This window comes from Cupressus sempervirens, chromosome 11 (genome assembly GCF_028749045.1).
Source record: "Cupressus sempervirens isolate cs-2001-9-10 chromosome 11, ASM2874904v1, whole genome shotgun sequence".
NCBI lineage: Eukaryota > Viridiplantae > Streptophyta > Pinopsida > Cupressales > Cupressaceae > Cupressus > Cupressus sempervirens.
In genome coordinates, this window is record NC_143128.1 from 237,927,294 (window position 1) to 237,941,564 (window position 14,271).

Genomic DNA, 14,271 nt, shown 5'->3' on the forward strand with positions numbered 1-14,271 from the left:
AATTAATTTAATTAATAATTACATATCCATGGCAACGTTCCAATTAATATCAGTTGACTAATAACTAACTATAATTTGTAAGTTATAAGTCAACTACTATTTTCAAATTTAAAGTATATTCTAGGTAGAAGAGATTCATGATTCCACCCATTTTATATTTAAATGATAGGTGCAATTACTCGTAGTAATTGATTATTTTAAACTATCAAAATTATACTTATCTCTTTTCAATTAATCAATCCATTGTGTAACTTAATTAATTAATTAAACTAATAACTCAATGATTATTATCAAGCAAGAAGACTTCCTTTAACCCTTAGTTATCATGTTTAAATAGTATAATCTTCGTAATGTTTTGAAATCAACCTTTCTAACCTCAACTAAGGGTAAATGTTTGAATCATTATAATTTAATGTTCTCTCAAGAGATGATTCCAATTTAATCATAGTATAATGAATTTCCTTTCCTCTATCTCGACCAATTAGTCTCGTTAAAACTATTTATACCATCACTCATTAATATTCTTATCCATTAAATAATGATCTCATTAATAATTCAATTATTTAATTCCACTTATTAATATCTCTTTTCTTTTAATTTTTCCTCATTTAAAAATTCATTTACTTAAATTGACTAATAATTAATTACACTTCTTCTACTATTAACTAATCTTAATTAAATTTTATTTAATTAGATTAGATAATAAATCATATAAAACTAATGCATATTAATAAGATTCTACTAAGAGAAGATTGCAATAATATCTTTAATTCATTCCATGCTTTGATATATTATTTTTTTGTGAAGTTTAAGCATAAAGAACTCTTGGTTATGGGAAATGGAGAAATATTTGTCTTTGAATAAAACAGTCCCAGTACGAGGGCCATATCTCCCTAATCAACTATTGGAGAGGGCCAAGTTGCATCAATTATGACTAGAGTGATCGAATAAATTCAATCACGATAAAAAGTTATGAATGACTAAGTTTGGGTCTATCCAAGGGGCAGCGACAAGGTAGTTTGTGATGAATTAAGAATTTCTCCTAAAAGGTAATTGTTCGTTAAATTTACCCATTCATCCATCTAATAGGTTTGTTCGTACGCATCTGAAAATATAATTGATAGAAAGATTACATCTAACCATTCAAATTTTTAACTTAGAATTTCTATTTTAATTTCAAATCTTGTCTATCTAATTTCACAATATAAATTTGAACCCAAACCCGATTCAGATCTAATTTCTTTCTTAAATTTAAGCTAGGGTTTTCTAATTGTTTTCTTTGCAACCAAATAAATACATATCTAGATTCCAATTTCAAATTGCAGATTCAATCATAGAGAGTATTCAGACACATATAACAAACATGATGAAGACAGGAAGAAAAAGGGTGCAAAGGGAATATGCGAATATCACGAGTGCACTTGAACACTGATGCTAATTTGCCTTGCCTCAGAAGTCCATAGAAAATCTCTTCCTTCTCCAACATTCACAATTCCTCCATGATCCAAGCCAACCAAAATTTCCACATGACTAGAAGTGCTTGAAGAAGCATAAGAGCATGTAGAAACATATGAGCATGTAGAAGCATATGATCTTCTCAAATGCATGTAAGCTTTGAAGCTTGAAGCTTGTCCAAACACACTAGGAGAGCCTCTATTTAAAGGCCTCTAAGATGCATCTAGAGTGTCTCTAGAAACAACTAGAAGATAAGCATAACAACTAAGCATGAGTCTTCTCCAACCTTCTAGATAAGTCATAAAGTTGTAGACACCATGTGCTCAAATAATATGCTAACTCCTAAGTGTAGGCAACTTGTGCATTCTTAGAGTGCAAACTCCTGTGTGAACAAATATTAAAATAATGCACATTAATTAATTTAATATTTACTTTACTCTTTCCAATTTTATTTATTTATTTATTAAATCTCATGCACTAACTTTAATAATTTCACTTATTCTTATCTTAATATATTTATATTTTTATCACATGAAATCTAGAATCTTTTATTAATTTTAATATATTTTCCACTTTTTAAACTCATTTTCAAAACTTAATTGCTAAAATATTTATTAGCTTTAATAATAATATTATTTAGTCATTTATTTAAAAATGAACTCTAAATATATTATTATTAAAATAAATATTTTCACATTCCAAATTTAAACTTGTAACTTTTATTTTCAAATTTAATTATTTTATTTAATTAATTTTCCAATTAATTAAATAAAATAAATATTAAAATATCATATTAATTTTTCATTAAATTAAACCATTAATTAAATCTTTTAATTAGGCTTAATTAATAGAAAATACACCAAAGACTCACAAGGTAAAAATATGAAAACCATCATAGCCAAAATACATACAAAATCAAACCAAGGGTTAATATCATGAATTACATCATCCAATGTATTCGAAGGGTACTCAACTCGGATACTTGTCCTAATTTCCAATTAGAACAAATGGCTTAAAGGTTTGGGATTTGGACTTGAGAATTATCTCCCCTCTCTTATTATTGAGATAATGTGATAGGGTACGCTTATCCTAGCAATTGAAGAAAGTCGATACTCGGTACCTGCAACCTACATAAAAACCATGCATGTACAACCACAATATATACTAAACTAAATAGGCAATGGTAGGAAGTGGTGCATCATGTATATCTCGACTAACAGGTGACTACGACTCCCTTCCTTAACCACATCAAACACGCCATACAAAAGCAAACACGCACACCATACACATGCAAGTATGGGGTAAGTATCCATAAGAAAACACACATGATAATAAATTATCTTACTAATCATCATTAAGAACTACAAACACTGAAAATAATCATCATGCATACACGAAATGTAAAGTCTAAGTAATCTCATCACATATCAATAGAATCCATAGCACAGTATCTGATAGTCTCAAAACAATGCTACTAACCATCAACAATACGAACTAGGGGCAGGCACTACACTTTGGAGACAATGTTTTTATAATCCTAGCTATTGCCTCTAGAGAAACAATGTATGTTTACATCCAACAATTGTTTCTAGAGAGACAATGTGTTGTCATCCAAAAATTTCTCTCTAGAGATGTTATTGAAAAAATCTATTAAAAAATATTTTAAATTAACATTCTTTTCCTCTACACTTTCAACATCTAATATTTTAGTGTGATTAGTTTCAATATTTTGTTTCTTACAAGACATTCAACAAAGTAGCATAAAAAAAAAAATACTAACAAAATAACATAACAAACTAACTTGATTAAAAAAAATATTAATTTATTTATTTCCAATGATATGTTTCTTACAAAATGATGTAGTAGTTACTCCATCACAACCAATAAGGGCTTGTTTGGCAACGAGAATACAAGCAGAATAGGCATATGTAAATTCTTAAATTTTTGAATTCTTTGTTTGGATGTAGCAAATTGGAATTGGAATACGAAGTAAAATAGGAATACATATTCCAATTTTGACCCAAAAATGGGGTTTTGCAATTCCACCCAAATAGGTGTTATTGGTATATGTATTCCTATTCCACTTTTATTTATTTTAGAAAACATAAATTTTGGGTTCTGCAAATTCCCCATCAAATATTGGTTGAACCAAATAGAGAATAGGAATACATAGCCCCATTTTCTATTCCAAAATAAGTATTCTAGAATAGCTATTCCTATTCCTGCAACCAAATAGGCCCTAAAATATACTATGGACATGACATAACCATCATTGAATAATAACTAGCTTGGCATTACAAATCCACCAAGTTTAATGGTATGGTACAAAACATCCTTGATTTGAATACATATGTTTATGAAGAAAATCATAAGAAAAGATCTTCTTTAGATATTTAGAATGATATGTCACTCTTTCTATAAGCTAAGATCTTCTAACTCTTGTACTTTTCCTGCAATATAATTGGCACAATCCCTAATGACATGAATGTCCATCTTAGTGGGATCTGTGGCCTACAACTCATAGAGAACGCCATCAAGATTCCTTCTAAGTTTTTCTTTGGAGGTAGCATAAAGCATCCTTGCCCTAATAAGGAAGGCAAGAGACCTGATGATATCATTACAAAATTTTTGTTGAAGATAGACATTGATGTAAAATGTGTACAGTTTAATTAATAAGAACAAATTGAATAGATCAACATAAAAAATTGTGATCCAAGCCATGGTGTAAACTCTAATGTTTCCTCACTTCATTAAATTGATTATAGGGAAAACAAATTACATCCATTTGAGCAGAAATCTTAATGCCATACATTTCAATACTCACCTTATTTTTGCTCTATTATGTTGGTGGAGGTCACTCCCCTCCTTCTTTCCAGAAATATGAGCTTTTGGGACAATGTTTCATGTTGGAGCATTGACATAATTTTTAATGCATGCTCAAGTATTAAGCAAATTTAGAATCCAAAGTGTCTCCACAAGTATGATGTTTTTTATGTCTGGCATGGGTGAAACTATATAATTGTTTTGATGTTTTTTGTATTTGGCATGGGTGAAACCAAATACTTGTTTTGACATATAAAGGTTCTAAACTTTTAGTTTTTGCACAAGGTTTGAAACTTGGAAAGGTTCTAAAGTTTTAGTTTTTCCACTAGATTAGAAACCTAACTAGTCCAACTGAGCTGTAGCTGAACAAAAAAGAAACTAAAAATATATATTTGTACACATTTTTCCATGATTCTAGATTGACACATGTTCATTATTGGGCTTGTTTGGAAAATTATTTTTGACACATACAATTTGTTGTACATCTTTATCTCTCTCAAAATGCACTTACAAATTCTTGACTAATAGAAAATGTTTCACAAATAGCATTCTATATGGTCCTTGAATGAATGGATCAAATTCATTCAATAGTAGAGCAAAGGATTGGATCAGTGCAGAGCAGAGTAGAGAAGAGTAGAGGAAGGAAGTCAATCAAAAAATCAAGTTAGAGTTTAGAAGATAGAGGGAAGTTATAATTTTATGTTTGCAGTTGCATGTGTTGGATCCTCTTGTTATTTTGTAAGTTCATTTTTATTTATTTTGTGATTGTTGCAGACATTGTTGTATGCAGCCATTAGTGTTGTAAGTTTGAAGTTTAAAGTTTTATCAATTTGAAATTTTTAGGGTTTTCTGGTTGAAGACGAATGCTCCCATATTTTGTAATAGTTTAATCAAGGTATTTTTTAGTGGCTAATATTCGTAAATTGACTAATTTTAGAAAAAAATTGCTAGGAATTTGGGTAATAATTTAAGGCCACATTTTTTTTAAATTTAGCTCTAGAATATTTAAAATCGCTTAATAATTTATTATATTAAAAAAATTTAAACTCAAAGATTCTCCATAATATTCGATACATGATTAGATTTGATTCACCTAAATATTATATATTATTAGAAAATTTATAATTAATTTACCAATAATTAACATAATGATTAGTTATTGTAGGGATATATCACCAATATTTAGTTTTCACTATTGATTTAAAATATAATGTAGTTATCCTTATAATTTCCATGAGATAAAACATGTTCAATTGTGATTTGTAATAGTCCATGACAATTAGTGAACTTCCTATTATTATTGAGATTCGTCAATATTTTCTACTTGAAAATTATGATTCCAAAATAATCACCAATGTTATATATCTTTTTCTAGAAGGTGGCTTCTTAAAGTTTACCCTGAGTTTTATTTGATTTGAATAGAAAGCAAGAAAGAAAGCAGGCATAAAAATGTTTTTGGTTCCCTTCTTCTATTCACCATTGCATGGCATTTTGCATTTGAGAAGTTCATATTTGTAAGCTTCATCCTTCAGCTCTCTACATTTTAAGAGTGGAAATATATACATTGTAAGTCTAAAATACAACCCACTCAGTTTTCTCCTTAACTGAGTTCTCTCTCTGCTATCCTCACTGAGTTCACTCAGTATCCTTATTGATTGAGCTCACTCAAAATCCTCTTTTGTTGAGTTTCCCTTAGTGTTGAGTTACTTGGCTCTTTTATGTGCCGAGTTCACTTGGCACCTATTGCCTATCACTCAACATCCATTGCATGTCAAGCAAACTATCACTCGGCACCTTCTTGTGTCAAGAATTATTTTAAGAGTCTGTGATTTATTTTTCACATGGTATTAGAGCTTTGAGGCCCCACGTCCACACTGAGTTAGGGCATTTTTTTTTGGTGATATTTGATATGGCAAGACATGCAGAAAAGATATGGCAACAACCACTATCATTTAATGGACAAAATTATGATACATGAGAAAATAAGATGACAACCATAATGGTAGCTAATGCCTTGTGGGAGTTTGTGATCAATGGGTTTAATGGTGTTACAGTCCTAGTAGTGTATGATGCCCTCACAAACAACAAAAGACTCAGTTGAAAGAGTCAAGGAGAAAGTATGCAAAGGAATTAAGTTTGATCGAGGAAACAATGGTAGAGACAACTTTTCCCAAGATTTCAACATCAAATTATGCAAAGGAAGCATAGGATTGAGAAGAACTTCAAGGGAACTAATAAGATCAGAGTAGTGAAGCTACACATGATTAGAAAAGAATTTGAGAACCTCTAGATGAGGTATAATGAACATATTGCAAAGTTCAAGTCACAAATCTCCACTTTGATAAACTAGCTCAAATCAAATGGAGAAGATTATGAAGATCAGAGAATTGTGGAAAAGATATTGAGGAGTTTGTCTCAAAAATATGACAACTTTGTGATGACCATAGAAGAAGCAAAGGATCTCACCACATTGACCATGGATGAGTTAATGGGAACTCTTCAAACCCATAAGCACCAGATAAACATATCAACAATAACTTCCCAAGAGTAGTTTTTCAAGGCTTAAGAGAATTCAAGAGGTAGGGGGATAGGAAGGGATGGCTCTAGTAGAGGCTCAAGAAGTAGAGGTCGCGGAAGGAATGTGTTAGCTTAAAGAATAAATTTGACAACTAAGTGTCAATACACTCAACCAAGATCAAGAGTAAGTGTCGAGTAAGATAAGGTGCTGAGTGATAACAAGTGCCGAATGACAACAAGTGCTGAGTAACAACAAGTGCCGAGTGACAACAAGTTCCTAGTGTTAACAAGTGCTGAGTACAACATGTGCCGAGTGATATAGTTTTGTTCAAGTGTCGAGCTATCTAGGAAACAGCATGTGCCGAGTATTAGAAATACTTCAGGAGCCGAGTAACTCAGTAGATCAGCATAAAAGTTTGAAATTGCACAAACAATGATGCAAACAATTTTTGCAGCCGACAGAAGGTAAATCTCGAAGGATTTAATGATGAGATTGAAAATTTTATTTTTCCTATGTAATTTGCATGTAGCCAATAAGAAAAATGCTAAAGGCATGCAACCAATCAGCAAAAGATAAGTATTGAGCAGGAAATTGAAAATCAATATGGATCGTAGATGCAAATCAAACCCTAAGTCTGTGAAGTCTTTATAAGGAAGACGAAATTTCACTGTAAAAGAGAAAGGAAGAAAAAAGACATATGAAAGGACATACAAGGGTTCATAAGAAAATCTATTTTCAGAAGCAAGGGTTATCAGATCACAAAGGATCAAGATCAGGAGAAGGCAGAAAAGGAGCCTGCATTCAGCAATCAAGGATTGTAATCTATCAGGTTTTATTGTATCTAATACTCTCTAGCAATTGTATTAGAATGAAAATCCTATGGTAATAGGTTAGCTTTACAACTATTTTGTAAAGATCCTTTTCATTAGGTGATTAAAATCCTTTAACTGGGTGACACTTCATGTTAAGTGTTTGTAAATCCTCTAACCAAGTCACTATTAATACAGTGTAAAGCCTTTAACAGGGCATGCCTTTAACAGGGAAAACCATCAGCAGTGGTTGAACAATATTGCTGCAGTAAATTTTTGTGGGTATCATCCCCACCCCAGTTTTACCTTCTTATTCCTGGAGGGTTTTTGGGTTACCAAAATTTCGGTGTTATGAGTTATTGATGCATGAGTTTTGTTACATGTTTATTTGATGTATTTACATGCATGCAACTTACTTTCAATTAAAAGTTTTATTGGTTAAATTTTGATACTTATGATTCACCCCCTCCCCCCCCCCAACTCTCATAAGTACTCTTTCCATATTTGAATATTCCAACAATTGGTATCAGAGCTGGTCAGGTTCTCACCAGGAAAAGCCTAATATCTTGGAGGGAAAGATCTAAAGATGGAAGCTTTCAAACTTGGAAAGATCATTGAAAATCAGGTGATAGATGTGCAACTTGCTCTGCATAGCTTGGAGGAATTTAGAAACAAATTGAGAAGCTCATTAAAAAAGATGAAGGATCTAGCCATAGCTGAAAATGATATACACTACAAGGAGATTGATACCACCAACATATTTTCCAGTGGAGACACTAAAGAGTTTGATGCAGCAATAGCAGAATTGATGGAGAAAAATAAAATTCAAGCAGATGAGATAAGAACTCTCAAGATGGAACATGAATCATAGGCTATAATGATATGTGAAATTACTGAACAAAAGAAAAGAGCAGTTGATGATAAGGGCATGATGGAAAATGACAAAAGGAATCTTGCAAACTGACTTGAAGAAAAATGTACTAAACTGACAAGGATCTCAAACATGCAGATGGATACACTTGCCCAAATGATGAACCTTCATCATGAACTCAATGTAAAGGATATTGAGATCTCTACCTTGAAGATGCAAAATGAACAAATGCAAAATGAATTGAACAAGAAAAAAGAGGTAGCAGAGAATTTCAACAAATCAAGTGAAGCAATCAAGTATTTTGAATAGTTGCTGAAATCACCAAAATCTGCCCATGATACATTAGGACTTGGATACAATAGCACTGAAGTTGGAGAATCATCAAAGAGTGCTGAACAAAGAAGTGATAAAGGTAAGAATTCAAAACCCACTTGTCATTTCTGTAATAAGAAGGGACATACAACTAATGTGTGCAGGAGTAGAAGATTCAATCAATCAAACATACCCAAAAGTTTTTGTCACAAGTGCAACATGAAAGGACATAAGACACAAAATTGTGAATCCAATGTCACAAGGACTCAAAGATTTGATGGACATTGTTATAATTGCAAAAAGTATGGACATAGGGCATTTGAATGCAGATCAAAACCTATGTGGATAGTAAATCAACCAGCAAAAACATCAAACCATGAATTTTGGGATTACAACACCAGGTACAACTATCACTATTGTCAAGAATATGGACATATCCCGCAGAACTGCATAAGAACACATTTTAAAGGGAACTGCAAAAGATGGTTGAATCAAACCACATGTTTCAGTTGCTTAAAAACTGGTCATGTTAGCAAAAAATGCCCAACAAGGTCAAAGGCATCAAGTTCTGAGTTCAGCAATGGAAAGGCAAAGATAGATGTTGAACATATCAAAAGTGAAATGAATAAGACATGGAGGAAGAAAGATGAGTCTAGCACATCAAGTATAGAGATCACTTCACCCAATAGGTCAAGTGATCACACTTCATCAAATTAAGCAAAGAACAAGTGTGAGGGATTGATAAACAAAGTTACATCATAAATTAGTCCCAAGACATATAAGAACTACAAAAATGTAATCAGCATAAACAAAGGTGCTAAGTCAAAATTGAGAACTTTTTGAAGATATGTCAAAGTTGCCTTCAGGAGTTGAGTTGCTAACAACGACTGAGTTGATAGTTGATGCCGAGCTATGAAATATCAATAGGAGCTGAGTAAAGTAAAACATAATGGGAGTCGAGTTATGACGAAACCTTTCAAGTTTCGAGTAGACAGTTGGTAGCATACTAAGCATTTATTACTCTATTTTGAAGGGTACATAAATCTGATTTTTGATTATTTTCCCACCATTCGAACAAGAAGCAAAGCCGAAAAAGAGCTGAGAAGATCAAGATCAGCTCAGAAGCCATTCGTGAAGATCTCAACAGTGATTCAAGACAAGTTTCATCGATCTAAGGTATTTTACTTAAGTGTTGAGCTACGTAGGACTTATAAACTTGTTTAAATTATAAACCCTAGTTTGGCAAACAATGGCATCTAGGTTAGGAACCACTAAGGGTATAGAGAGTTATGAAGTTCAATTGGTCAGCAACGAAGTTAACCAACCCGAATTTAACCCCATTCCAAAAGTAGCATACAAGAATGATCTTGTAGGTGCATTATCAATTATTCTAGATAAATTTGTTATGGTCCAAGATGTTCATAGATGTTATAATTGCAAAATTGGTGCCATAGGAGACTTAGAAATTCATAATGCATATGATAAACTATGTGAAAACAAAGTACTAAAAAATGAGTTTTCAATAATTGAAAGAAAAGGGTTAACCAAAACCCTAGCATTTCTGACTATTTCAAAACTGAATAGGTATGGATAGTTTTGAGCCAAATACATGATGGAGCTTGTTGGTTAGAGTCAGGGCTAGTAAAATTCACCAAGAAAACTGTTCATAGGGTTACTGGTATTCCAACCCTAGATCAGCCAAAGACCTTGCGAAGTGACAAAAGGGAAGTAATAGAGAAAAATACAGGTGCCAAATGGAACAATAGAGGAATGACTATCGACACAGTCACAGATCCCCTACTAGATTTTGCTGTGAGAATCATTTCACACAAATTCTATCAATCAAGCAGGTTGAATAGTGTACCTTGTATAGCAGTTGATGTTGCATACAAGATAATCAAAAGAGATCATACTTATGATCTGGCAGAGCTCATGTTTCAACAGATTAATGAAAATCTGGGAGCTATGAGGAAGAGCAAGGGAGCTCAATGCAAATTTGGATCAGTTTTGAGTGTATGTTTTTCTATTTGATGAAAGAATTTCCTTCTATGGGTAAAGTAAAATGGAATCCAGATAAAACAATTGTTGAACAAATTAATGGATACATTGAACAGATGGGTGAGAATTTTGATGCCCAAATGACTGGTTATTTTGAGGACTTCAAAAAGTCCATGAAACAAAGAATAAGAATTTCAGTCTCATTGACTAAGAAATATGAAAAAGATATTTGTTTTCTTGTAGATATAGATTATACCTACATACAAGCAGTTATACCTAGAATAAGATGGCTCAGGCCACTAGGTTATGAACTTGATGTTGATCAAGCCTCTGCAGCAATAATAGCTCTACTTGCAGAAGAAGCTAATAAAAATGCAAAAAAAATTGGAACCTATGATGTTGTCAAATCAAAGGTGATAACAAATTTGAAGACTGCTTCAGCAGTAAAGAAGAAAGAGAAAATGGTGAGACAAATCAAAAGAAAATTTGGTGTGGAAGAAGAAGAAGGAATAGCAGAAGAAGAAGGAGAAGACATTGAAGAAGAAGGAGATAAACTTCAAGGTTAGACTCAAGGGTCAAGAGAAGAAAAAGAGGAAAGTGTTGAGGTAGAAGAAGCCAAGGAAGCACCACTTAAGAGGAAGACCACAACTCCTTTTGCTCCTAAATCTAAGGGGAGGAAAGTAGCTGCCCCTGCACCAAAGAGATCGACCACAAGGGCTGCAGCACAAAGAGCCCAAGAAGAGGCAAAAGGAAAGAAGAAAGACTAAAAGAAGATTGTTGCTGAGTCAAAGAAAAGGAAATTTATTCCCCAACCTGAAACAGATGAGGAGAAAATAGAGTCAGAGGACAATAGTCAATTTCAAGTGGTAAGACACAAACCCTAGACTGTTGTTGATTAATTATGTTCAAAAATTAGAAATAATGATTTAAAAGATCTAAAGAACCTGAATTTTTCTAAGCTCACCAAAGAAGAGAAAAATAAATTAGAGGAATCTATGTATGCTATGATGGCTGAGTATAAGCACACACCTCTAGAATTAGATGAATCTATGCCAAGAGAATTGTATAAAATTGTAGAGGATAAATGGCATTTTTGTTTACAAATGGAAAAAGAAATAAGGGAGTCAACATTGGCAAGATTGTTGCCTAATTTGACTAAAGATCAAATAATAAATGTCGTAAAAAGGCATAATAATAGATTCACTCCCAAGTATAGAGCATTTAGTATATTGCAGAATAAAATTGAAGAGGTAGTTACCAAATCCACAAGATTGTGGAAAATAGTTTACAAGAAAATTGAAGATGTATATAATGAAGAATATAAGGTAGAGGCAATTGCCAAGACAAAGGAAAAGAAAGCATCAGAAACTAAAGAAAAAGAAAAAGAACTAGTGGAGAAGAAGAGTAAAGAAGAAAAGGGAAAAGAGGCACACAAAGAGGAGAAAGAGGAAGAGAAAGATACAGCTGAGCCACAAGATCAAAGTATGCAAGACATATAGGTATCTCCTCCTAGTCCTCCTCATGCCACCATCACACCTGCAGATATCATAAAAATAAAGGATGTTACAGATACTTCAAATCTAAACATCAATCCATTAACTGCAGAGGATTTGGAAATCCTTGACCAATCATCACTAGTAGCAAAATTAAGTTCAAATCCTATATTGGTCAGTGCTGATGAATTACATAATCCAAAAGTCAAGGTAAAAGCACAAGTGCCACCTTTGACCATACAAACTACTGGTATTCTATTCCTTCCACCACCACCTCCACCAAGTATAATCACTGATACACTCCAAGTGCCGAGTATAGTAACAGGGGAAATAAAAGAGACATCTGAACAACCAACAAGTTCAACCCCACCTAGCATTCATAAAAGGGATATTCAAGCTGAAGAAAAAGATGAGACAAAGAAAAAGGAGGAAACTGAAATACAAACACTGGTTGCATTACCAAAATTTGGTACTCCAACACAAACTCTTCAGCAACCGAGCATAGGATTACAGTTGCAAATCAGGACACTAGGCTCGAGCTCATCAAAGACAGTCAAGAGACTTCACTATGGAGTTCTTGAGCTTGATGAAGAAATAAAGATCCCATATTATGAATCTAGCACTCTTACTGAAGAAAAGATTAATGAAATTCAGAGTGCATTAGACAAAAGAAGGAGACAAGAAGCACTAAGAAAGGAATACAAGCATAAGCTTACATTGAATGAAATTAAAGACATATTCACAGAAGCTTTTTGCTTACAATCTCCAGATGAGTCAATACCAATCATGGAACAACTATCTGATATAGTTGACTAGGTGACTAATGAAGACTGGGAAACAAATGCCAAATTGCTTGAATGGTTAGAAAAGAAGTTCCAAGGTAAAGTAAATAGTAAAATATTCGGTGATATAGCACTATCACAAGAAGAACTGGCAAAGAAAGTTATAACAATTAAAATTGTACTAGGAAATATCTTTTCCCTGTACAACAAGTTGTGTGATTTTTCCACATTCACACAAGACACTAGCCAGAAAATACTGAGCTTGGAAAATAGTCTAAAAATTTCTAGCATGCAACTGCCCACAGATCTAGCTCAGAGTGAGAAGCATTTTGTCCAATCGCTTCACACACAAAGAGAGTTAGCTATTTTAGTAGTAGAGGAGGCAACCACAAAAGCTAAATTGATACAAATTCAATTGTCAATTACTCCTCATTTGGAACTACTTCACAAGGAGCAGATAAATGCAGAGACAGTCCTCAGGAAAGACCCCAATCTTTCTTCATCTGATGGACTTGTACACCTAGCAGCAAAGATTGCCATCTAGCATAAGACATTAGATGTCACATTAGCAAATTGGGATGCAGCTCTGAAGGTACTCCTTGAAGTAAACAACACATTTTTGGCCAAGTATGGCATTTCATTATAAAGACCCTTGACATAAGTGTCAAAAAGGGTAGAATAAGCAATAAGAGTTGAGTACAAGAATGAAATGATAAGTATAATAAAAGGGGGAGATAGCAAAAAGGAGGAGATAGCACATTTTGAACAAATTTTGAGATAGCAAATTTTGAATGTAGGATAAATTACTGAGTCACATGGATCTTAATTAAGTGTTTTTGCCACTCATGTCAAAGGGGGAGATTGTTGGCTTAAAGAATAAATTTGACAACTGAGTGTCAATACACTTAACCAAGATCAAGAGTAAGTTCCAAGTAAGATAAGGTGTCGAGTGATAACAAGTGCCGAGTGGCAACAAGTGCCGAGTAACAACAAGTGCCAAGTGACAACAAGTGCCGAGTGACAACAAGTGTCGAGTGTTAACAAGTGCCAAGTACAACATGTGTCGAGTCATACAGTTTTGTTCAAGTGCTGAGCTATGTAGGAAATAGCATGTGTCGAGTATCAAAAATACTTCAGGAACCGAGTAACTCAGTAGATCAGCATAAAAGTTTGAAATTGTACAAACTATGATGCAAACAGTTTTTGCAGC